This window comes from Hermetia illucens, chromosome 6 (assembly GCF_905115235.1).
Source record: "Hermetia illucens chromosome 6, iHerIll2.2.curated.20191125, whole genome shotgun sequence".
Taxonomy (NCBI): Eukaryota; Metazoa; Arthropoda; class Insecta; order Diptera; family Stratiomyidae; genus Hermetia; species Hermetia illucens.
In genome coordinates, this window is record NC_051854.1 from 7087531 (window position 1) to 7110275 (window position 22745).

At 44.9% G+C, this 22745-nt stretch overlaps 1 protein-coding gene across 2 annotated transcripts in view; it reads left to right on the forward strand.

Annotated features, from left to right (window-relative positions):
- The window catches only part of LOC119659922 (dipeptidase 1), a 394749-nt gene that overhangs the window by 22189 nt on the left and 349815 nt on the right, over positions 1-22745 (forward strand). For both annotated transcript variants that reach the window (XM_038068255.1, XM_038068254.1), the window contains exon 2: positions 20598-20944. The gene's annotated coding sequence lies outside the window, so the exon portion shown is untranslated. The remainder of the gene's footprint in view (positions 1-20597; positions 20945-22745) is intronic.

Here is a 22745-nt window from a genome sequence, read left to right on the forward strand (position 1 = left end):
CCTTTCGAATTCCTCATCTCGTTCTACCTTTTTAAGACAATAATGAAAACTCGTTTTGGGGGAAACTTGAAAAGTATCGAATTTGAGAATTGAACAACAGAAAGGATACGACGCCAAACTGAGGCAAACCGAGAAAGTGTCTGTAGTTGGAAATTTGAAAATTTCTTAACGTCAATGATGTGTTACGTCTTGTGCGGGAATGGTGCCTTTCAAAATCCACCCCGGTCTATTGACAATGGGTGTTTTCTTTGCGGTTATCCACCCTTGAAGGATATGTGCAGTAGCTTGAAATGAAGAAAGTTTTGCTTGTTCATGATACGAAAGGATATGTGGCTCAATTCATAGTTGATATGTCTTGGGTTGATTGTGTCAATACGATTGTGTTGAGTTTTGTTTAATATTTTCTGGAATGCGATATTTCGTATTGAATTTAAGGTCCTTGAGGAGATAAGTTTCACTTTGAAAGCATTTTGTCTGGGATAATATTCATGGATGGATACTAAAAGGAATTTGAAACAAATAAGTTGAAAGGAGTCGAATATGAATAGTCAGAAACTTTTGAACTGTTCTTCCACATATGTAGTTGTCATACATCCTTTTACCAGATTTTCCGGGTCGAAAGCTGGAAGCATCTATTCTAAAATTTGAAAAGAATCTTATCAATTGCCTTCCATAATAAATCCCCAGGACGTGGAGTGCTGTTGCCTTCATCTTTCTCTTATCAAACGCCATATTCGTCTGGGGTTACAGCGGCATCCTTGGCGCCTTATAGCGGCCATAGTTCGCTTGTTGGATAGTTGGTGGCTGCATCTGCGAATTTCAAAGTATAATCCTTGCGAGCTGCAGAGTTCATTCAGTCCTTGTCATCTACCTTGAGCGTGCCGTCTCTCCAGATAACTTCTCCTTTCACAGACAGAGCTTCATCCTATTCTATTGTGACTGTGACGTTCAAGTGCTAGCGAAGGATGATGGGAAAAGTTGTAAAAAAGGACGAAAAAAATTGGAATGATTTTTTCTTTGCGTGCAACAAAAAAATTATTTTAGTGTAAAATGAAATGCACTTTTTTCGCTTCATGCTCAAAGTACTTAAAAGCTTTCTACTTTTCTCGTCCTTTTCAGGACTGAATTGCACAAATTTCGTCTTCTCTCGTCTGTGGCGTAAGGAGCGGCAAATGAAGGCAGATCTGCTGTTTAATTTTTTTTCTGTTGTGTATAGATTCTCTGCTGCTGGAACGGTCCATTGTTGTAAAACATAGCTTGTGAAATGGTGGACGAACTAACTAGGTATGCACTCGTCGTGTGTGCAGCTAAAAAGTTTGACTAACTTTTCAGGTGGATTCGAGAAGCGTTTTTAAGTGCTTTCTAGGTTCAAGTATCGTATCCTCCTACACGGATACTGTTTTTCCACTTAGCCTCCCGGGAAGGGGCCAACACGATTGTATTGTTTGCTGGTTTGTATTGTGATTTGGAGAAGATTTAAATGTGCATTTTGGTTGTTATTTCCCGCTTTTGTTCAAATAAATGTGTAACAATATTTGTGGTTTCCAGCGGTCCATTGTGCATGAAAAAAAGAAAATAAGTTTGGGGTGGACATCCTCCATTGTGTGGGTATTGTTGTTCGAAACTTTTCTGTGAGCTTCATGTGATTAAAGTAGGATTTTTCGGTTTGTTTCCGGCTACTGGCTTATCGGAGCTCTTTTGTTTGGGGGACAATGTAGAACGTGGTGATGTAACAGCACTAATGGGAATCTGCAGCGAATTACGTAAGAATTTGAGCGATTGCAGTAGTACTTCCTATATCCCCTTCGTAATGCACAATAGTCGCACCCAATTGCAATGTCACCGGACGAATCAGTTGCTTCTCGAGCGTTTTCGAAGCGGCTGCCGGTTCGTCGAAAGCCTTAGGGCTCGAAGAGGACAATCACTTGGGCCTGCCCCGGGCGCCGAGCTTGAACGAGTGCTCGTATCATTCCAGAACTTTAAAGGGGTCCTCCTACGGGGGTTGCAGCGGCTTACGAGGAGCGTCCAACCAAATGAGGACCTGCGAACACGTCTCGAGGTTCTTGGGAGCGTTGACCTCCGTTGTCGTGTGTCGGGAAGGTGAAGTCGATCGCAGCTTAGAAACCACGTCCCTGTGCAGACGGGGGCCGTGGAGGACCGAAGGCAAAAACCGCGATCACCACGGATTGTTGCCATTAAGGTAGCCTACAGCGTCCGGTGTCAACGTTCCAGGGTACCGTTGGACTATGGATGGTATGCAGTAGTCCTATGCCGTTTGAAACCTAGGAGCTTTCCTAACTCAGCGAAAAGAGTAGATTCGAATTGCATTGCCTGGTTCGTGATGATAATGGCTAGGACACCCAAACGGTCTCGGTACATGATTGTACCGTAATGCCGATGATTGTGATGCAATACTTGAATCCATGCGAGTCTCGCAAATGGTTGATGATGTGGAGATGGATGGTGTAGCGCTTGATTGACCGAGGGAGTACACCTCCTTCGTTTCGAACATACTTGTTGATCTTAGAGTTCTGGCACGCGATTCACTGTCTGGCCCAAGAGTTTACCTCCTTTTTCATGGATTGCCAGAAGTATTTATCAGTGACTAACCGAAAATCGGCCAGAAAAAATGGCCTGGGTCCCTTATCTGAGGTCTCGAAAAGTAAATAAGAGTTTCAGCCGAAAATAGGAAACTCCTTGAATTTGTATTTGGAGTTTGCCTTTAGGCTCTGAAGCTCCGCGTTGTCTTTTTGTGCCTCGGCGATTGCCGTATAGTAGACCGCGGTGGGGACTGTTACCTCCGAGATTCGAGACAAAGCATCTGTAACAACGTTGTCTTTTCCAGACACATGTTGGATATCAGAAGTAAATTGGCTGATATAACTCAAGTGCCGAAGTTAGCGAGGGGACAATTTGTCGGGCTTTTTTCTAAGCGCGAAAGTAAAGGAGTTGTGGGCCGTGAATACATTGACGGATAAGCGGAAATATTTTATGGTGAGTTATGCGGCGAGTACCTGTAGTTGCGTTAATCTGGGTTGAGTCGTTTTAAAAAAAAAGCTCAACGGTTATCAGATTTGATTCACCTGTTAGTGAAGAGCGGTGCCTACCGCTGTATCTGAGGCATTGATGAATACAGCTAGGGGTGCATCTGACTGAAGGACTGCCAGCAGTGTTGCATCAACAAGCTGTTGTTTGGCCGACTCAAACGCATGGACGGCCTCAGCAGACGATGCAATCTCGCGGGAGTTTTTAGCTTGGGTCCAGATAAGTAGGCGTTCAAGGTGGCTTGGTGATGATCGGCTTTAGGCTAGAAACGACTATAGAAGTTTAACATGCCCAATAATCTTGGCAGATCTTTTACCCTGGTTGGTAAGGGAAAGCTCTTTATCGCCTCAACCTTATCTGGGCCAGGCTGGATACTGTCAGGGGTTGTCAGGTGGGTGAAAAATTTTACCTGCCTGTGGAGGAACCTGCATTTCTCAACGTTTAGGACAAGTTCCGCTTCAAGGAGACGTTGAATAATGCACTCTAGATGTTCCAAGTGCTCAGATTGTGAAGAGGAAGCGACCAAAACATCATGCATGTAGATGAAACAAAAGTTCAAGTTTCGTACAAACTTCTGGAAGGTTTGCGCAGCGTTGCATTAGCCGAAAGTCATTCTAATGAACTCAAACAGTCCGAAAGCTGTGGGGATAGCCGAATTGGGATTTTTTTCGGAGTGACAAGGATTTGGTGGTACGCCTTGACTAGATCCAAGGTCGTAAAAACACGGTCGTTAGTAAGCGATTGCGCAAATTCATGGATGAGTGGAATGGGATATTGGTCTGGAACTGTCTGAGTGTTCAGGCACCTACAATCTCTACATGGCCGCCATTTGCCGTTTGTCTTAGGGACCAGATGAAGTGGAGAGGACCAACACCTATTGGATGGTCTGCAGATACCCTGCAGACTACGTCATAGATAATAACATGCTGTCAGATTAGAAGCGACATAGAGTAGCGAAAATAGAAAAATCTGGGGAAGGCTCGTTCGGGAGCTAGAACAAGATTGGTACAGAGAACCTTCAATCCACTGAAATCACCAAAAGTGAATGAAATTCCAAAGGGATTGAGATACTATTCTAGCCTCTTTTTTGTGGTCCTCTTCGGACACGACCACAATTAGAATTTTGACGTGATTAGCAACTCGGTGCTAGTTTGTATCGAGTGCAGGCGCAAGATTCGAAGCCTATCTAATACTTCTGCCGTAACTGACGGCTACTGCGTTCGAGCTATACAACGCATCTTCCCGCTTGAGCCTGTAAGGAGCTCCCCAATTAGGGAGGGATATGGGCACAATCACAACTGGCGTGAATGTCTAATATGGAAGCCAACCGTGAATAACCGGGACAGGAGCATATCCTCCAGGAATCCTCTCGGAATATATGCTCCCAACGCTTCGTTTGAGCCCACAAGGAGCTCCCCAACTGATATGGGCACAACCACGAAACTCTAATAAGGAGGCCAACCATGAATAACCAGGGAAAGAGGACATCCTACGCAATTCTCCCGGAGAATATGCTCTTAGAGGTGCATTCCGATTCGCATGGTACTAAATAATTTCCGGTGTGGCTTCCGGGCAAGAGCCACTCCAGATAATTTCCTTGCAGACTCGGACCTCATCGTTCTCGTCGAGTACGTGGAGACGGAACTCCTTAATGGATTGACTGGAATCAGCCTAGTATGGAGAATTGTAGCGAAATCTAGCCAGCAGTCAACCACTAAGGATATGCATTTCCTAGTAGAAGATCCATCTTTAGGTGGAATAGTCAACTGGCTAACCTTTAATATATCATATATTCCACGGGGAAAAGCCCGCAGAGACTAGAGCTCTAGAAAGACGTCCAGCTTCTGCTCTTCTGTGGGCAGCAGGTCTACTTTCGTGCCCGGTCCTGCCCTTTCAGCTTCTATGGTCTCCGCGATTCATACGGGAACCTCGGTAAGCTTACCACCCAATGACTCTTCCGAAGAACCCTTCAATGATTTCTCCTTGGCACGTGCACAGTTATGTTACCAAATCTGCGATTGGGTTGCACTCATGGCATTTAATTGCCTCCAGCGATCAGTCATTTATCCCGATCGTCCGGAGTTTGCCTTTGCCATTCACTTTGCTTCTAAAAACTCTCCATAACCGCGTGTGGAGATCCATGTTTTGAGTGATGGGAAGGCGCAGAAGCTTCCCCATCTCAATTGCTTCAGCTTTTGGAAGGTAGTAATAATCGTTGGTGCAACAATCCATATTGGATCAGGGCCTTGAAGTGTGTTAGAGCACTTCATTCAAGACCGTAACGGTACACTAGAAGGCAATGTGGTCAGCATTGCGCTCGCCCGAGATTATTACCCTGATTTGACTCAGGTACTCATTCACGGCTGAGTCGACTGGTATCCGACATCAAATTACGATACAAATCCCACTGCCACCAGTGAGATTTGAACCGTGACCTTCTGTACGATAGCTTTGCGCTCTAACCACTCAGCTATCCGGACACGGAAGGCAGACTGTCATTATGTGTGTCCCTGGTATTTCATACCTATCACATTTTGACAGTTTCATTCCCTTCCATCCTGGCAGTTCAGGGACTATAGTCCTATGCCGGTTTGCGTATCTTGCCTGTCAATATAAGCCCTGGTTGAAAGCGTATGCTGGTGAAGATGAACTTCTTATCCCATCCCGCCCATACTTTCAAGACGATGAAGTCCTCAATTATATCTTGCTTTTAATGAATGAGAATTAGCCTCGAAAATATTTTGGGCAGTGCGGCCGGTCGAATGCTCTTTACTGTTTTAGTATAGCTGACGGGGGGCCTCCCGGCTCGTGCCTTCATCCCTGACCATCCCCAGATTTCCCCTCTCTTGTGCTCGGGTTTAAATTTCTTGGGAGCATTTCCCTCTTGCGGGTTGATTTCTGCTGGTTCGTGCTTCCTTGGCTCTGAAGCTGAAAGCTTAGGTCTGTCCTAACATACATAGGGGCATCCTCTGGTTTCAGGCCGTCCTTCAGTTACCATTTAGCACTTCTCCTTTCTTCATCTGATATGATTACCTCAAACGTACCTTTGCTCGTCCCTGCTTTTTGAGCGAGGACTGGGGGCCAGTTTTTGTGCGGTACAGGGTTCCGCTTTTTTGTTGTTTGATTTATTGGTTTGTTTTATTCTATCTGATATGATTTCCACGAGTATGGGGGTTAGGAGGTGCGTCGTGCGATAGCCCCTTGTAGCACGGTAAGGTCGAACTTACTCACTGAGGCGACCAGGTTTCAGTGAGGCTCCGTTCAAATACCGACAGGAGATTATCCATGGGCAGAAACTCATTGAAACACTTGACAAGCATAAATTGAACCTCCGGCAAACATAATTGTAATCAGCGTAGAGTCATTCCATTCAAGCTGAGAGCATGTCCTATGTTAAGGCATCTATGCTAAAAGGCAGTATCTTATCATAATGGGCCCATTCAACTTTAGCTACAATTTCATGCCTATGACTTTCTTTCAGTCTCTACATTTTCCGCACTGATATATGATACATCGCAATGACCCGATATTTCATCCTTTTTTATCTCATTCCATACAAAAAATTCCATACATATCTCTCCGCACGTGGGATCTCCTATAAATGTCCTTTCGCCAAATAAGAAATTTCACCAATAAAAAATATTAATGTAACTGCCTAGATATGTTCATTTTTCCTTTCAGAAAATAACTTTACCCCCCAACCCCTAGTCCGCGAACACCGCGTCGGCAACAAGGGTATTGGACGGGGATTCGGTTGCCTTCGAGGAGTTTAATTTCCGTTTTAATAATTTCAAAGCTTTTGATGTGACTCTGATTAAAGTCATTCACTAAATCAACATATCATTACGCGAAATTGACATGATCTGCAATGAGGAAAAAGGACGAGCCGACAGTTCTGTGCCGTTTGGGGTACGTAAGGCAGGCGGTGAAGGGTGAATCGGGGGTGGTTCAAATGGAATGTTAGAAAGGGTTCGCGAAATTGTTGAAATCCGTTGTCGTTGCCTTTGAACGAGGGATTTTTCTTTTCTGTTTGCTCGCATAGAATATGATTCAGATATTAAAGCAAATTTGCGGGGGATGAATGTGGAAATAGTGGAAGGGTTAGAGGTGGAGCTAACTAGGACAGGATGTGAGGTGAACGAGAATTTAGTTGAAATGGTTGGAGACAGAAATATGTCATTAGGATAGGATGTGGAAATTTGATTTTGCAATGCGGAAAACAAGGATAGATACGAGTATCTAATTAGATGATAAATAGTCTTGATGTTATAAAGTCACTAATGTTCCGTACCATCTAGCTTTGGGGTATCGGGATTTTCAGAAAAGCTCATCTAAGTATGCTTCATTGTCTGGTTTTTGCCGCCGGAGCTGAGCGATTATGGTTGTGAATGTTCCGACTCTGAATCTTGCTTGTGGGGAAATACGTAAATTAATTCAGGAGTGTGCTTCCTTTGGGGAAAGTAAACTGTTAGAAGTATGATTTCAAAGGAAAACGATACCCCAAAAACATACTCCGTTTAATTAACAGAACTTGTAGGTAATTAAACTACCAAATCAAACTAAACACACAAATGAGGCATATACGCAACTATGTAGCAATAAATGGGTTTTTTTTTCTTTTTATGGATGGTGGTGGAAATCTTAGAAAGACGCTGCTGCGCCAGGTTGCAGCAGTGTGTGGGATTCACACCCCCTAAAACCACCCCCACTCTTCCGCCCCTCCCCGCGGGACCACCGTGAAGTATTGCTTCGCGGGGGAGGCTCTGGTTCGCTATACCAGCTCGTCCATGTCACGTCTCCGTCGCGCCGCCTTCCGAGCTCGATCCAACTCCAGGAGTTTTGTCTGCACCACGGCTACTGCCTCATTTACCGCCATCCAGTTTTCCTCCGACTTCAACATCTCTTCCACCAGGTTGGAGGGCTCGATGTCCACCCCTAAGATGCTGTTCAACCTCCTTTTCTGCTGCAGAAATCTGGGACAATGGAACATAACGTGCTCCGGGTCCTCGAGTGTAGCACCGCATTCAGGACAGTTGGGAGACTCGTCCAACTCGAAGCGATGCAAGTACTTCCTATAGCCACCGTGTCCCGTAAGGAACTGTGTCAGGTGGTAACTCAATTCTCCGTGCTTTCGGTTGACCCATTCTCGATACACGGGATCAATGTATGGGTCCACCTGCCCTTGTCGGGGTTATCCCATCGTTGTTGCCACTTGCCACACAACCCTCTCCTGATGGCTTTTCGGAAATCCGCATTCACCTCGGCTGGATTTGCCTTCCGTTTTTCGTAGAGCCAGTGTGCCTCGCTCGCTAGAAGATCTATAGGGATCATTCCTGCGATAACACACACTTCCTCCGTCGACGCCGTCCTAAATGCGCTGCACACCCTTAGCACAATTGGCTGGTATGCCGAACATATCTTCCTCAGGTTGACAGCGTGGTTCAACGCTCCCGCCCAGACAGGGGCCGCGTATAGCAGGATCGACCTCACCACTCCCGCGATGAGTAGCCTGCGACTATACTTCGGCCCTCTCACGGTAGGCATCATCCTTGCAAGGGATGAGCTGGCATTTGCTGCCCTCTCTCGCGCATAATCCAAGTGTCCCTTGAAACTCAGCTTGGCATCGATCATCACCCCCAGGTATTTGACAACCGATTTTGAGACGACCTCACGATTACCAACCTGGATGGTAACCGTGTTGTTCTTCCTATGGTTGGTAATGAGGACCGCCTCCGTCTTTTCGTCCGCCAGGTCCAGCTTGGCCATTCGTAACCATGACTTGATGGTATGAATGGCTTCATTTGCATAAAGCTCCACGTCCTCGGGATGCTTTGCAATTGCAACTACCGCCAAGTCGTCCGCAAAACCAATCAGCGTTGTCTCCTCCGGCATGCGAAGGCCAAGCAATCCGTCGTACATTATGTTCTACTCCGGGAAGAATCTAACGACATCGTTAAGCCTTCTAATCCGCAGCTGAAAATGGGCAACATAGAACACTAGGTCATCAAAGAGGGCTCATCAATTGCGCAACGAATAAGACGACCATTGCGGGGAAAACTAGTTTAAGTCCGTCAGAAGGTTTCTCAAGAAGCTTGCAGGCCTCATAATAGCTCATAGACTCAGCCCCTTTCCCTCCCTGATCCTCTCGGGGCTATTGGGGACTGAATTTTTTTGAATTTCTAACAAGCATTCGATATGTCCGTTTCCTTAGCGGGTGCTTCATTTGGTTGGATTTTTTCGGGTAGAGAGGTAAAATGCATTTACCTGGCGGACTCTTACCTCAGAGAAACTACCGCGCCAAGGTTAGATTCCTGAGCTTCCCTCGATGGATTTTCATTCTGCACTTTTCTTCCTGTTTCTCGTAGAGCATCGTACAATCCTTTAAATAGCCCCTCAATATCCGCAATAGGTAGCCGGCGCGGAGTTGCAAAGCCTCCCCTCAGGCGCGCCCTTTGCGAATAAGGGAAATAAACGCCCACCCGTGGATAAAAATTGGCTATGGAAAGGACACTCAGCAATCAAACCAAATATGAAGGACGAGAAGGGTAGTTTTTTATGGTGCATGGCTTCGGAAACCTAGTACCGGCGGTTTTCGGCGGCAGTGGGCAGGCGGGCTCCCGGCCGTCGATATCCAGCGATCGCAGTGCCTCAGTAGTGGGAAATTTGGCTACTTTGGCATCCAATGCTACAACAGATCTTAGTGGAGTGGAAATGAGATCTACACCGGATCCTTTTTGAAAAAGCTCAAAACTTGGAAGGTCATCAATGAAGGCAACTTTACCCTAGTTCGGCAGTGAAGATTCGTCGAGGGACTCGGAAAGGAACTTGGAGAGTCTTCGGATGCTGTAAAATGCGATCGTAGAAGGCAGCAAACTGCAACAGCGTTTATTTCATTGGGGGAACGCATAAATGGACTCTGTGAGTTCATTAAAGAGAGGCGGAATATCAGGGCTCTGATACGCGCCCAAGCCTTATGTGGCAAAGTCACACGGGAGACGCAGGTGACGCCACCTCAACGTAAGATAGGTGAGAACGCGGGTAAACAGAGTAGGGATGGAATAAGTGAATTCCTTGGTGTCCAACAAACGGCCACGAAGAAACAACCCCTATCGTAAAAGAAATTCCCAGGTAGTTCTTTGATTACGGGTCTAACTGTGACAAAAGGAGAACAGGCTACAGCTCATACATCCGAAGAATGGACAAAGGTGAGCGGGAAAAAGCGGGAAGGGGGATTTGTTACTGGAACTAAACGGTTCTAGCTAGAAGGTAATGAACAGCTTTCGCGGCCAGGTGGAGAAGATGCTAGGTGAGCAAGCAGACGTCAAAGCTCGGAAGCAACAAATAGTGGTCGAGTGCAAAGAGGATATCTGCGCTGCGCTAAGGGAACAACTCAACCTTAGCGACCTAGAAGACGGTGTCCTTAAAAGGATGAAGAAGGCATATGGAAGTACACCAACCGCTATTACTTGCTTGCCGGTGAAATCGGGGATTAAACTGATTACCGCGGGCAAGGTAAGAATAGGTTGGGTGGTGTGTCGACTCAAGGAGCAAATATGTTTGAAGAGATGCTTCAGATGTCTCGATTTCGGTCACTTTGCAGCAGCATGTACTAGCGAGTACGATAGGTCGAGAAGGTACAGGAAGTGTGGTGAAGAGGGCCACCTTATGAAAGACTGCACTTGAGACCCACGATGCATGTTGTGCAAAGGGAGAACGGGAGTAGATGACCGGCACGTTGCAGATGGTGGCATGCCTTCAATCCTATACTGGTCACGCCTTCCTTGAAGGCGTTGGCGCAAACGTTATTGAATTCTCCCTCTATATTCAGGAAGGCAGCTAGAGTATAATACTTGTACTGTAGTGACCGCTGAATCGTGCTAATTACCTCGCGAGCGATTATTGTGGATTTACCTTTGAGGTAGGTGCGCTGGGCATTCCCTACATAGCCTTCCTTAGGTGGATGTCCAGAACGCGTCTATGGTGTTCAACATGGAAGAGGTCAGGCTGATTCTTTGAAATTGTACCTGCCCGCTTTTGGTACGAAAACCACGCGTGTGTCTCAAAGAATGTGGGTACGTATCTTAAAGAGATCCAGCTCCGGTAAATCTCGACAAGCGACGACATACCTTTTGTGGTACGACTGGCATTATGCTGTCTAGCTCTCAGGATTTACATGCGGAGAAACTGCTTGTAACTCTGCTGATTTTATCTTTGGTAATTACCGATTTGATAGTCTCACACAGTTGGGCCTGCATATCCTCCAAGCAAGGTTTAGCCGGGAAGTTCGTCAGAACCAGTAGCCCCAGGTCTTCACCAAAAGATTCCATCCAGGAGCCTTTCGACTTTTTAAGAAAGGTTTCGGTTCTATATTTCTTGGATAGAATCTTACATGGCCTTGCAGATGTAGTGGTGTTCTCAATGTTCTGACGGTAGTTCAACCAGAACCGCCTTGTTGCTGTATTGAGCGGGGAATGAGACTTTGAAAGCGGTTTCGAATGGTTTTGCAGAACCCCGACCTTTGACTCCAATTAATTTGACGTGTCAACCATACCAATTTGCGCACTGGAGAGTTTGCTCCTGATAACTTGATCAAATTTCCTTTAGTCGATCCTCCTGGGGTCTCTGAAAAGGTTGGAGATTTTTACAGCGAGATCTAGACTGAAAACTATCCAACTATGATCAGGGAAGGATCTCAGCTCAGACACTCTTTATCCTAATAATCCTATTTCCGATTAGTAACGTGATATCAAGAATCTCCTCCTCTCAACCTTCACAGTTTTCCGAGCTGGGAAAATTGGAGGCTGGTGTGCTGTCCCTGTTCTACAATAATAGATTTCTGTTAATTGTGAAATCAAAGAATGACTTATCGTTGATTTGTTGATTTTCGAGGTGGCCCAAAGGCGTTGCAGCTTATCAACAGGGTGGCCTTTTCTGCTGCGATCGTGTTACAGTTCTTCCAGTGGAGCTGGTCGTGCGCCACGCAATCCAAGGAGATATGTACGTTTTCCGTGCCCGCCTGTTCGAATGTAACGGTTAGGTTGTTTGAACTTGCGTTCAAATACAGAAAAGCGTGCAGGCTATTTTTGACCAGGATACATCCTCCAGGTCTCTACCGATCAGTTCTCTTATTCTGTGAAGTAAATTGTAATATTTACTTTGATCGTTCAGGCTCCTCTCATGCAGGACTCCAGTAGTAATGAGATGTCAATGTTCTCCTCTAGCACAAAGACTTGCAGATCAAATAAGGTACACTTCGAGTGCTATCCTTAGCATGCTTGCTTTGGGGGATCGTCAGATGCCATCTAACTGTCGATTTTCAACTCCTCCACCAGCTCATTGGTTGCTATCGCAACTTGATTTGAATGAATCCAGGCGTTTGTTGTTGCATCGCCTTCCTTTTTCTTCGCATGGCCTTATGGTATTGGCTCTTTAGCAAGACTCGAGTGGACCGCCGCTTCTTTGCCGACTCCCGGTGGTCTACATTTCTGGCTCCGGCTCTTGTTTCCTGTGAGCTTCCGCTGTCGACGGTTTTGGGGTAGAAGTGCTGTGGCTGGTAATTGCTACGTACAGTTCGATGGCAGTGGTTTCCAGGCTTGAAACTGCTGGTTCATGTGCGGACTAGCTCCTGGAACTCCCTGCTTTTGGTTTTTGCAAAGCGGTATCACCTGGTATCACTCCCTCTTCTTCCTCTATCGTTGTCCGTTTCTTGTTGACGTTTGTTGAGTCCACATCTTGGTCCCAGGAGTAATCCGGGAAAAAGGTCCACCTTGGCTGGCTCGATCACCTGGGTAAGGGTTCTAGTTGAAGCTGAAAAGGTATTCAGGGTCCGAATACTGTAGACCAAGCTTCCCATTGGTTACGCATTCCACCTTAGTTTCATGCCTTTTTAGGGCTTTTATTTTTACCAGGTTGATGGTTCCTCTAAAGGTTTATCTAATTCTAGATGATGCAACTTCTTGTAATCAAACGAGAGCTATATTGGAGTCAGAGTGAAGCTTTCTTTGAGCTTTATAGCTCCTAATGTTTTGAAAGACCACTTGAAAGGACGACGACGATAAGAGCCAGAGGACGATTCCAAAGGTTCTTTTCAAATTGGCTAACCGAGGGCTAAGTATTATGAACTTCTTGAGCATAATGAGCGTTTTAAGCAGCCTTAAAACCCTTAAGTTCAGGCAACTCTCCTGATTAAAACATTTGTATTATTTTATCCTTAATTAAATTTGTTTTGCGGCTACTTGTCATCTTTTGATATCTTAAATGAATACCTACAGATGCTTACTAAAAACATGAACTTTGAGTAGAGATACTGCACCTGCAACTTTAGCACAAAAGGACCAGGATGAAGTGCTCTGAATATTTCTGAAAGGATAGAAAGTAGTGCTCAGGTCAAGCGCAGCCTGTTCAGTATACTTGAAATGAATCTGCCCTAACTAAGGAATAAAACGAGATAAGATACAGACCGCTTTTTGCGTTATCCTGGGAATGGAGTTTTGATTTTTTTTAGTTTTAATATTCGGTTTGCTTTTTGAGATTGTTTGAAGGAAGTAACGACAGTTTATAACCAAAGGGCATTGGAAAGTTTCCGTTTGATTTATTTAGTTTGAGTCCTTTCTCAGATCCGGTAGGAAGTGATTTTGTTCTAAGAGGTAGCAAAGAAAGGTTAAGATGACGTCTTGGATAGTGTATTTTGAATAGATAAGACATCTTTTGGCTTTGCAGTAGATACAAAAACTGCCAACAAAATATTCTAATTGGGGGAGCTAAGATGCTTGACAGCATAGGAAAGGAGAGGGTTCGAAAAATCCCAGCCGCATTTCTTCCTTTCCACCATTAACATTTCAAGAGGTAGGACTTCTAGCCAACTGAACGACAAAAAACCTGGAGGCATTTTTTCGGCATATTCCGAAAATTAGATGGTACACATTGCTTCCTCCTGCTGCCATTGTCCATTGTGTTGCTCCATAGCTGTCGGCTCGGCTGTCGGTTATTCACTTAGTTCTCCGTTTGATATTTCAAGGACTCGCTTCATTTTCCTGTTGCAGTCAGATTTATGTATAATGGACTCGTCTAACTGAATTTCTCACATTTTTTTTCTGTGCTTGGCTTTTGAGGCAAACGAAAAGACGCAGAGCACAAAGATATGAAGATAGACGACTTAAGATGCTAATGGAGTTCAAGATGGTTGTTAAGATTTAGCGCAAAGTAAGCAAGAAGTGCTTGTTGGGGTGAATTCAAAACAAGTTTATTATGTTTACGATGAAGTATGATGCAATTTATGGAAATTAACATAAAGAGGGCGTAAGGATGATGTTGGAGCCAAAGAAGTGTCTTGCAAATGAGTTGTTGTGACTATGTAGGGATGAATTTTGCTTAAAATGATTTTTGTTGGATTCAAACCCGTGACGAGGGATGAAATTTGGAAATGGGTCGGTAGTGAGAATGTTTTATGAAAGGAGCATCTTTAAGTGGTACTTACCCCCACCCTCCCGCAGTTGACGCCAATTATTTTTTTCCTTTCGTTGTTGAAAGTTTATCTTCTTGATAAAATTCGAACCTCCACTCAGGTTGTGGTTTCCTCGTCTAATTGCTCTCTAAATTCCAAAAAATCCTCAATGCCAAGTGGTAACCACACTCTCTTTTCATATGAAATGATTCCCTGATTCACAGGACATCCAACCCCCAAGAAAATTCTTCCTGGCTAGTCTTAATTACCTTCACCCTTTCAAGTCAGCCGCATCCATCTGTTCCCGAAAATTCAATTTTACCAATCGTCCTGCCAGCAACTCACTTCATATGTACCGTCTCAATCCGCACATTAGTCCTGATCACGACACGGAATCCTTTGAGTTTTTAGAAATTTCGCAGAAATTAAATGCCATACGGCCAGAATGCAATTGCACGTACGTGATATGATTGCCGGATGGCGACGATACCGGATATGGTAAAGAAATTGACGATACCGTCACGTTGTCGTTGAAGCAAAGTTTCAGGGAAATGATGGCATTCATGAGGTTTTGCGGTTCAGGGCGGCTGCTCGTGCTTCTGCTTGTCCTCGAACAGGATTCCAAATAGTCCTGAACGTACTATCGTTTGCCATCTGAGCGATACATGCGGTCGCTCGGTTGCTACCATAATTGTTGCATAGTCGATCCTTTTGAACACTATTTGATATTCTATGGCTGGAACGTGCCGAATGATATATGCTAATTTGGACCACTTCGCCGCATTAACTGTCGCACTGTATCGTTTCGGAGTGGGTAATTATTTCCAGGCGAGGTATTGACATGCTTGGGGATGTTTGTTTAAAGGTACGCGTAGATGGAGTGCAGTTTTGGTATTACTTTGGGACTGAGTGAATGGAAAATTGGAAGGTCAATATCAGTAGCTTTCTGCATTTGTTTGTTGTTTTCTAGAGATTACACTAAACCCTTTGGTTGATTGTCATCCCTGAAGCAATACAGCCGTTCTATTAAACCATTATCCTTTTGGGAGGACTCCCGTAGCGAAAATAAGGCTTTGATTGGATTTACGTGCCCCGTACTTATTGCAGGACATTTCACGCATTCTTGGGTCCTCAATACTTCACCTCAATACTGTGGCCAGTACTATTTTTTGTCAACCCTTTCCTTTCCAGCGGCCAAATCCTTCAGTGATGAAAACCACGAATTGCGGGGACTATGTTATAAAAGATGTATTCATTCACCCTTTGGTGGGGTATAGCGCGTCAACCGCAGCTGCTCGCCATCGCTTGCGGTTACTTGAAATGTCCTTCAACTCCCTTCACGACTTCCCGAGACGGTCGCACACCGCGTTTACTGTTCTACACCAAGTGCACACTGCAGATCGTAGCTGCAATGCATTTGGCGCTCCTCCACTACCACGGATAGGTCAATTGTCTTCCGATCACAGTGCGCGCAAGTGGCAGCCCTATGGGCCGATCAAGTTCTCCGTTTCTCTGATGATATGACGTAAACAACTGTCTACGGGGTCGGGGAGCTTTTGAGTAACAGTGGAGTTCGCTTTCAATGTGTTACTCCCATATATCAACATAGAAAGAACACTTGGACAGAACTGTCTCAGTTTGATCTTGGTGTTGAGATAACGGCATTTCCAGACTTTAGGTAAGCCAGCGAAAGGGGATCTAGCGCTGTTTATGCGTTGGGCAACGTCCACTTCGGTGCCACCGTCGGCAGAAATCACTTTTCCTGTATATATAAGTTGATCGTCGCGTTTAATACTCTGCCCATTAATACAGACAGGCATTGTGCGATGACCCACCAAACTGAGAATCTTGATTTTGTTTACCTTCAGACCAACTCTACTACCCTCTCTTTCCAAATCCAGAGTCATTTGACCAAGGTCCTTGATCCGGTGAGGTAGTAAGAGAGCAAACACATCTTATAGTCGATGTGTTTGAGGAAAGATGTCATCGTCCATTGAACTCCTCCACGTCCTCCGAACAAGGCAGCATGAAGAACGTTACCTATAATAAGAAGTGATTCTTAGAGGGTTGATGTGGTCGATGCAGGAGGATCCGGAGCGGGAACCAGTCTACTCTCTGTTGATCATGCCTTCGAGATGTTCTTTGATGCTTTCTAGAATTTATTATTATGTTCGCAACAGTAGGACGTTCGCAGATCATCATCAGCGGTACAACAACCGGTATCCGGTCTAGGCCTGCCTTAATAAGGAACTCCAGACATCCCGGCTTTTCGCCGAAGTCCATCAATTCAGGCAGGGTCTGCTCGTCTTTTCCAACGATAGATATTGCCATTATAGACTTTTCGGGCTGGATCATCCTCATCCATATGGATGTGTGGCCCGCCCACCGCAATCTATTGAGCCGGAGTTTATTCCCAATCAGACGGATGCTTCTCTCTTTCGCGCTAAGAATCCAAGTCACCGAGGAACGTTTCGAGCGGAACAGGTTTTGCAAGCTGAAATAGGTTCTGTTGGCTGCCAACAATCGTGCACGGATTTCATTGTCGTAGTTGTTATTAGTTGTGATTTTCGACCCGAGATCGAAGAAGTTATCAACGAAGTTGTAGTTTCCTATTTTTATTATTCTCGCATGCAGATACCCCTCCAATTGTCACACTCAAAACGAGTCCCCTTCTTTGGGATCTTGACGATCATCTCCTTTTTCCACTCTCTGGGGGAGGTCTCCGACTCCTAACATTTCCGCACGAGTGGTAACAGCAGTAACGTTAGGTGCAGCGATAAATAACTCTGCGGCGAGACCTGTGTAGCACCCGAGGAAAGAGCACTTTTGATATCGACCCAATGCTTATCGATATTCTCTGGCGGGCTACTCAGTATATCTGTCGTTGGATCAACGAGATAGCTCCCACTGTCGAGTGGCAGCCGGGTCATTTAAGGAGTCGATGTTGAACTTGGAGGGTCGCAGCTCTTCAACCGTGCGAGAAGTGGCGGTAAAAGACCATCAGTTGGTGATCGCTTTCAAGGCCAACCTTAGCGCCTCTTTTGTTACGCACATCTAGGAGACAACTCCTAAATCTCCTACTGATCGCGAACTGATTGATCTGATTACTTGTACGGCGTCGGCCAGTTGAAACCCAGATGATTTTATGGCAGATTCTGTGCTCGAATAATGTGCAATCAATGACTAGAAGCTAGAAGCACCCCCTAGACACCTGGGCAGATTTATTTTTCCTACGGTTCTTTATTAAAACCGCTTCTGTTTTCGCTTCCACAAAGGCTTTTTCTAGCCAGAAGTTCACCGGTCTCACAGTTTACGCCACGTAGACGTTCAAATCCGCTGAAGACTTTGCTGTAGCGGGCACTGATAGATTATCTGCAAGCCGACAATCGTAGTCCCTTCTGAGACGGGAAGAGCAAGCATGTGACTATCCATGATATTTCACAACAGGTTTGCTTACTGCCCTGTTGTACTCTCGTTGTGACAATATATTTTTTTTGTACTATTTAAGCGGAAATTTTCAACCAGATTCGCTAAATACCTGGGAATACCTACGTCAGCCAATGCCCATTTCATTCTGTTCCAATTAGCCGAGCTGAATACGTTTATGATATCCAATGCCAACAGGGCACAGCAGTCGCCAGAAACTAGTGCGCATTTTGCCAGATTCATGGCCACAGTTAGCGCATCTACCGTAAAGTGGGCATACTGGAAATCAAACTGGCGCTCCGACAAACCTTTGCTGTTTTCAACGATGGATAGAAGTCTGTTGTAGATGACTCTCCCCATCATATTTCTCATTGTATTCAGTAGGCATATCGGGCGTTTTGATGCCGGGTCTCCTAGAGGCTTATTTTGTTTGCAAAGCAACATCAACTTCTGCTTCTTTCACTGCGAAGAGAATATTCCTTCTTTTAGGCACGTCTCGCCTTGTCTTCACTACCAGTTTAAAAACTCGGTTAGGGATGCCACCCAATCTTGGGGTCTTAATGTCGCCGATCCTACCAGATATTTCCCATAGCACCTTCGCAGTTGCCAGATATATTATGCCCTCGTTGAGCTGGACAACTGTTTGCCTTTCGTTATTTTCCTGATGAGGAAACAGAGTGGTAACAGTCTCTTTCAGGAGGCGCGGACAGGTCATCTGGAGTGAGCTTTGGAGTCTTTTCATTAGCACCTTGTAGGCCAATCCGCAAGACCCCATAGCTGTCTGAAGTAGTTTTTTTTTTCTCCGAGTTGCTTTTTTAAGCCGCCAGTTGCTTGTGTGCCTCCTTTCCACCGTCACCACCGGGCTTCCCCTTGAGCCTCAGTTAAAGGCTTCTTGCACCGGAACATGTGACTCGCAAACTGGCGATTCCATTCCTTTGCACAGCTTAACTGGTCTTCCCCATAACGTCGCAATGGAACGAAGACAATTGATGAAGAATAAAATATACCGAGATTGGGTTGTGGTGGAATATCTTCAACCCTTTGTTAGTTCATTTTGTTTAAGGATTGAGGGGTCCCAAGACCGCATCCACTGGAGTTAGCCCGGGCTAAATGAGGAGCAAGTTACTCCCTCTTTTTTGGTCAACGGACACCTTGTTTAGGGCTAATCTTTTTTGAAGTTTGGTTGCTAAGCCCTAAACGAGGGATCGTCATTGGGTCCATTCTAACATCAAGTGGGTGCGGAGTAAGGACCTCCCAACCCTTGAATAAAATATTTTCAGCTTTGGCTAAGCTTTGGCTCAATTTATGGGCGGATTTAAGCTCAATATAATTCGAAGTTATATCCTGTTCTGCGAATTTGGAACATTTAACATCTGCGAGGGGCAGAGGTGAGACAGCATCTGACGATTTATCTCTGCCCTGGTAAAAAAACCATAAAAGCGTTTTCGCCTATTATCCTTTGTCAGCCTAAGAAAACCGTTTTTTGTCTACTCTACTCTATCCATTTGTCTGAACCTACCTTAATCGACGACTCAACCTGGCCAGCATTAAGTTCATCCTAGCACGACATTTCATTACATCAATTACAACTGGTGACATTGCAACTAAAATTACCTCGGTTTCTCCGTTCAGCTGACGACAAAACCGAGCAGCTTCCATTTTCGCTTAAAAGCTTATCCTTTCTCTCAAATATTATCGGTCGCCTACCAGAACAGCCACTTAAAATGCCACAAAACTGTGAATAGGGTTGACATTCGTTCAGCTCAACACACAAAGCACATGCAGGAAAAAGGACTCGGAACACTTAAGCAGATTTATCACGTAATCCCACTGACCCATCCTTTCCAGGCGCTTCGAAAATGTTTCAACGTCTGATTGAAGGTCGTTCAAATCAAATCTTTACGTGATGAAATCAAAATGTTGGCATGTGCTCCCTCTTCTTCCTTTCCTCCTTTCCAGGATTTTTTTTCATGTAGCCCTTGACCGGCTCCTGATTTGCTGGTTTAGTTCGTGTCACAATGCGGTTTTCTGACACAAATCCCAGACTTGCCACCGCTTCATCTTTTAAATAACCCTTATATAGTGGACTTATCACTTCCATCAGGATGCCCACTCCCTTCGCTAGGCCCCGAAGTAGATGTGGAATGGACCCAATTCAATTACGAGTATCTTTTATCCACTTGGGGATGGTGGGGAGGAAGCACAAAAAATTAGTTGTCGTTACTTATTGATCTAAATTTATAGTGGAGACGTGATGAGGTTGCGAGACTATCAGACTTGGAAGCTTGTTGTGGTTTCTTAAGTGATCAATAATTATATTTTATTCTGAAGCCTTTTTTGTAGTGGAATGGGGATATAGGGCGGGTCAGGAAAATGTTAGGGAGGTGCAGGAAATAAGCTTTGCTTTTTTAGAGAAGGAGTGATTGGTTGCTTATCATTACTTTCAAGAAAGTAATCCAAAGGAGAGGTATGCATAATGACCGGAAAATGTATTTAATTTTAATTTTAAAAACCTCCATTAGCGAACCCCATGATTGTGGGGAATATCTAGCAACCCTTTTGAAGCACACACCTGTTCCTAATGGAAAATCTCTGCTGACTGGGCCTTCTTTCAAAAATCGTCTCTTAATGGGATAATGTGAAATAATTGTGTTGCTAATTGTAATTTCTAATATTCTTGCAGGGAATCAGCCCTCTACAAAAGCGTAACTGGGGATGCAGTGAGCTCAGCACTAACATCACATAAAGGTACTACCAAAAGAGGCCAAGTGCAATTAGCTGCTTCTTTTTGAGGGATAAGTAGTGAAAGTGTAACAAGAAAGTGGCAAACAAGTGAGGCATTAACATTGTAGCCAACATGCATCGGACGGTTTTGCTCCCAAAGTAAGGGTGTAAAAGAACTATTCGCGTTGCCAACCGGGAAGTGGTGAAAGTGATAGTGATTAACTCAAAATAGTGAAAGTGAATTATAAATAATGACGATTGCCTGCTTGGACGAGATGAGCAGCAACCGAAACAGCAGCTTATGGGGTGAGTACAGAAAAGCTTCCATTTACGATAGTAAAGACGGTGACAAATTTCAAAGAAACTGAAAAAGTTGCGCTACTTTCTTTCCTTATTTATTATTGTGGAACTCGCATGCTTTAGGCTTGACGTAAAGATAACATCGATGGGCCCTAAATTCCAACTGTTAATCAACATTGCTAAAGAACATCAGCCCATAAAGTTGCCTCGATTCAGGGTAGAAAGAAAGGTTTTGTGGAAAACAAAACTTTATTAAAATCGGTTCACTGTTTGTCTTTCTTCCTTCCCTCCCGACTGGAAGATGGAAAGTTTCAAAAGCTGTTGTTGCCTCCTGCGGTTGCGGTTGCGGTTATGTGGGACTCTTATCCACTAAAACCAACTTTTTCCTCCATTCTCATTGCAGGATTCATATAGGGTATTACGCCGCGGGGCTGAATCAGAATTTGTGTGTGTTTGAGGTGGGGGAGTGGCAAAGCCTCTGAGCACTCAGACCTTAGTGGTCCATTGTACTCGATTTCCGCGTCAAACGGATTCGTTTATGTATCGCAGGTTTTCCCTTAGTGGATGTGAGTCTATCCGCTGCAGTTGGAGCATATCAGCACCAAAAATCTGATGTCTAATGCGTCTATAGGCGGGGCACTTACATAGAAAATGTTCCGTGGATTCCGCTTCCTTATTACAGGATGGACACGTATCATCTTGGATAATTCCTATTCTGAACATGTGCCCAGCAAGTGAATTATGATCATTGTTTGGCTCTGACAGGAAGAGTTTGGTCTGTCTAGCAGTATTAAAGCTTCGCCACCTGTCATTATGGGAAGCTTGTTCCCAGTTTTTGATAGTAGCCAATGCTACCGGCACCCCAATTGCTGGCTCCGCTCCGTGCATGGGGAAAGTTGAAGCCTCTTTTGCTAAGGCATCCGAAATTTCATTTGCCTCTACATCACAATGACCAGGCGCCCAGAGTAAATCCACACTATTGAATCTGATGTGATCAAAGTACTACGCCTTCAATGCAGCTTGACTGTGGCTACAGATTGCGATGCGCCTGCCCTTCAACCGTTCGTCAATCAGCCAGGTTGCCGCCCTTTAGGATCGCATATACTTCAGCCTGAAAGATCGTTGTGTATTGTCCCAAAGGAAAAGACCACTGCTCGTTTTTATTCGAGAAGTAGACTCCGGCCCCTGAACCATTTTCTGATTTTGAGTAATACTGACACGCATTCTTCTGGTCCGTCCCAGCTTTCTCAAGATAACACGATAAACACACAGTTCTTTGCAGTATGGCAAGTTTACAGCGAAAACTCTTTTGTTTCACCTTAACTCACCACACTGCGGATGCATAAGCGAACATCGGCTTAATGATAGCAAAATATATCCACTTTACTACTTGGGGCTTAAGTCCCTATGCCGAGGCAAAGGTCCGCCTACACAGCCTATAAGCTGTGAGACCTCGTTTCATATTTATCGCCACATGTTTGTTCCAAAGAAACTTCTTGTATAGAATGGCTCCCAGATATTTTACCTCTTCGGAGAGTTGAAGGGTTGTACCGCTCATCTCTGGAAGGCAAAGTCCATTCAGTTTCCTCCTTTTCGTCAACGCCATGCTCTCTGGTGGTATCACAGAGCTTTTGGAAGGGCGTATAGTCAAAAGCAGCTTCAATGTCGGCGAACACCTTCATCGCGTACTCACCCTTCAGAGTTGCATCCTCTATCTTTGAAACCAAAGAATGAAGAGCAGACTCACAGGACTTTCCACGTTGGTAAGCATGTTGGCTTTCATTTTGTCGGTGCGACCTTAGCGCTT